The following is a 3,706-nucleotide window of genomic DNA, read 5'->3' on the forward strand; positions in this document are numbered from 1 at the left end:
CAAGAATCCAGTGTCATCCACCAACCAGGAAGCTCTGGACATGCTCCAGGGTAAAAATGAGAAGCTGAAGACCGACCTGTGGAAAGCCAAGCAGAAGGTGAAGGCTGCGAATGAGATGATGGCCAACCAAGAGCTGGAGTTCTCCAACCGCATGGTCAACGAGAGGGCTGAAATACAGAGACTCGCCATTGAAATAAAAGACATGGGACACGCCCTGAAGGATAACAAGAATCCACAGAGTTGGATGGTTCTTATCAAGCAGAAGGTGACCGCTGTAAATGACATGATGGCCAAAAAAGAGCTGGAGTTCTCCAACCGCCTGGCCCTCGAGAGGGCTGAAATACAGAGACTCGCGATTGAAAATAAGAATATGGCCGAAGCTCTGAAAAATACCAGGAATCCAGGGTCATCCACCTACCAGCAAGCTCTGGAGATCCTGCAGGGTAAAAATGAAAGACTGAAGACCGACCTGTGGAAGGCAAAGCAGAAAGTGAAGACTATGAATGAGGCGAATGTCGACCCCAACAGCCTGGTCGTCGAGAGGGCTGAAACAAAGAGACCCACCATTGGAAATCAGGACATGGCTGAAGCCCTGAAAAATACCTGGAATCCAGTGACATCCACCAACATGTATCCTAAGTACGTCCAGCCGGGTAACACTGGGAGGCTGAAGGCTGACCTGTGGAAGGCCAACCGCAAGTTGAAGGACACTAAAGACCAAACAGACGAAGCTATGGAAATTGAGCGTCGCCGTTACCAAGCACTGGAAACATCCCAGAGCTGCACTCTTGCCAAGCAGGAGCAGCAAGAACAAGAACACAAGGACTTCATTGCTGTTCTAAAGGAAACATTTGAAGAACAGCTAAAGAGGGATCATCTCCAATGGCAGCAGGAGAAAGACTCCTTTGAGGTCCAGCTCGCAAACCAAAAGGAGGAAAACAGAAACCTCGCGGATGCTGTGACCCAGGCTGAGCATCTGGTGAAGCTCCAGAACATGACGTGTCAGAAGGAAAACACCTCCATCCTTGAGGCCACACAGAGCGTCCAGCAGACTCTGGAGGAAGAGAAAGAGCATCTGGAGGACGAAGAAGAGCATCTGGAGGACGAAGAAGAGGATCTGGAGGACGAGGAAGAGAAGCTGCAGATCCAGGCGCGGTTTGAAGACATCCAAATCGCGCTCTCCAACAGACCGCACAGGAGAAAGTGGTACCAACGCTTGTTCTCATGTTGCAGAGGTCAACAGTGAGGAACAAGTGTCCAGCTGAATGGACGGTGCTCCATTCAGCCAAAGAAAGTATTTAAAAGCGGTTCAGGAAACTACTTTTATCAACACCCACCATGCAGAATTATAGAGCCCGTGACGGTGCTCCATTAAGCCGAAGAAAGTATTTAAAAGCGGTTCAGGAAAACACTTTTATTAACGCCCAGCATGCAGAATTGTAGAGCCCGTGACGGTGCTCCATTCAGCCGAAGAAAGTATTTAAAAGCGGTTCAGGAAACCTCTTTTATCAACGCCCAGCATGCAGAATTATAGAGCCCGTGACGGTGCTCCATTTGGCCCAAGAAAGTGTTTAAAAGCGGTTCAGGAAACCAGAGGTATGCGGGTATACAAATTTTTACCTCAGGGAGTTGGACGCCCCTGCCTTGCATAGTTTGAAAACCACTGCCTTGCTGTACAGATTCTTGATAGAGGTCCGCGCTGCTCGACTCCGTCTTCTGTCGACAGTGAAAAGTCACCTAGGAAACAAACAGAAACTGACAATTGCCCAATGGAACGTCAGGACACTTCTCGACCGAGAGGCAGCCGACATCATCATTGTTATTTTCATTTGTACTTTTTAAATAAAAAATCCTTTTTGGATTTAAAAATAACCCATGTGTGTATGTGTGAATTTGATTGGAACCTGTGATTTGTAAATGTCTTATTTTATAATTGTTTTACCTAAGAAAATATTTGATATCTTTTGAAAAGATAACTGCACATCATATTTGAACATTACTTCACCTTGACATCCATTACTGGTGGGAAAAAGAAATATGTCCAATATTATTAGTTAGCTGTTAACATATTATATTCTAGCTAGTGTTAGCTTATGTTATTTAGGTCAATTCTAGCTAACAGTAGCTAGGTCAACATGACATTCTATTCTAGATAGCTAATGTTAGCTAATGTCAGCTAGGTCAACAAAATACAACTTGAAATAGAACTGTATACTGTGTACTTGATCAACTGATTGAAAATATTATTTAGATCTTCTTTATTCGACGTGTTTGAGTGTGTCTTGTCGTGGTCATTTCATATTTACAGCTGTTCCCGTGTAGAGAAGTCGAGAGCACGTCCTCTAATGTTGGCACAATGATGAACACATCAGGTGCATTATGAACACAGACACAATAAAGTTGCCTTTTCCAGTGTTGACGGCGTTTGGGTCCAGTGTCCTGCAGCTGCGCACAGAACAAACCGACCAAGGATGGACCCAGCCTACAACCCCTTCGAAGGGACCCGCTTGGCCTATGGGGGCCCTCGTAGCCTCCAGAAGGGGAACTACAACCCCCATAGGGTCTCGGCACCAGACCCCTTCAACGAGACCCGTTGGGCTTATGGGGGGCCTCGTAGCCCCAGGGGCAGAGGTCACGCAGGCCCAGCCCCGGAGTGGGGGGCGCAAACCTCCGGACCGCGTCGGTGGAGGGTTCCGGCTGCCGCCTCTGTGCCGCAGACCACTCCGGTTCCCGCAGTCGCCTCCGTGCTGCAGCCCTCGCCTGTTCCTGTTGCCGCCTCCGTGTTCCGGCCAACCCCAACTTCCTGTGACCTGTCGGACTTCCGGCCGGCCCTTGCTTCCCTTGCTTTGTCCCAGGACGCTCTCCGGGACATGATGGAGTCCCTCCGAGCGTTAAACATGGTCCTGCATCGGCCGCAGTCCACGCCGGTTCCTGCTGATGCTGCGCCGCAGTCCACGCCGGTTCCTGCCGATGCTGCGCCGCAGTCCACGCCGCAGTTTTGTGTCCCGTCGGCGCCCCGACAGTGAAAAGTCACCTAGGAAACAAACAGAAACTGACAATTGCCCAATGGAACGTCAGGACACTTCTCGACCGAGAGGCAGCTGACATCATCATTGTTGTTTTCATTTGTACTTTTTAAATAAAAAATCCTTCTTGGATTTAAAAATAACCCATGTGTGTAAGTGTGAATTTGATTGGAACCTGTGATTTGTAAATGTCTTATTTTATAATTGTTTTACCTAAGAAAATATTTGATATCTTTTGAAAAGATAACTGCACATCATATTTGAACATTACTTCACCTTGACATCCATTACTGGTGGGAAAAAGAAATATGTCCAATATTATTAGTTAGCCGGTAACATATTATATTCTAGCTAATGTTAGCTTATGTTATTTAGGTCAATTCTAGCTAACAGTAGCTAGGTCAACATGACATTCTATTCTAGATAGCTAATGTTAGCTAATGTCAGCTAGGTCAACAAAATACAACTTGAAATAGAACTGTATACTGTGTACTTGATCAACCGATTGAAAATATTATTTAGATCTTCTTTATTCGACGTGTTTGAGTGTGGCTTGTCGCGGTCATTTCATATTTACAGCTGTTCCCGTGTAGAGAAGTCGAGTGTCAGGATCTGTAGTGTTGTGTCGTGTGTCGTGTTTCCTGTTTTATTTTGAAGTCCTTGTCTCTCGTGTCCTCCGT

This window comes from Cyclopterus lumpus, chromosome 8, assembly GCF_009769545.1.
Source record: "Cyclopterus lumpus isolate fCycLum1 chromosome 8, fCycLum1.pri, whole genome shotgun sequence".
NCBI classification, from domain to species: Eukaryota; Metazoa; Chordata; class Actinopteri; order Perciformes; family Cyclopteridae; genus Cyclopterus; species Cyclopterus lumpus.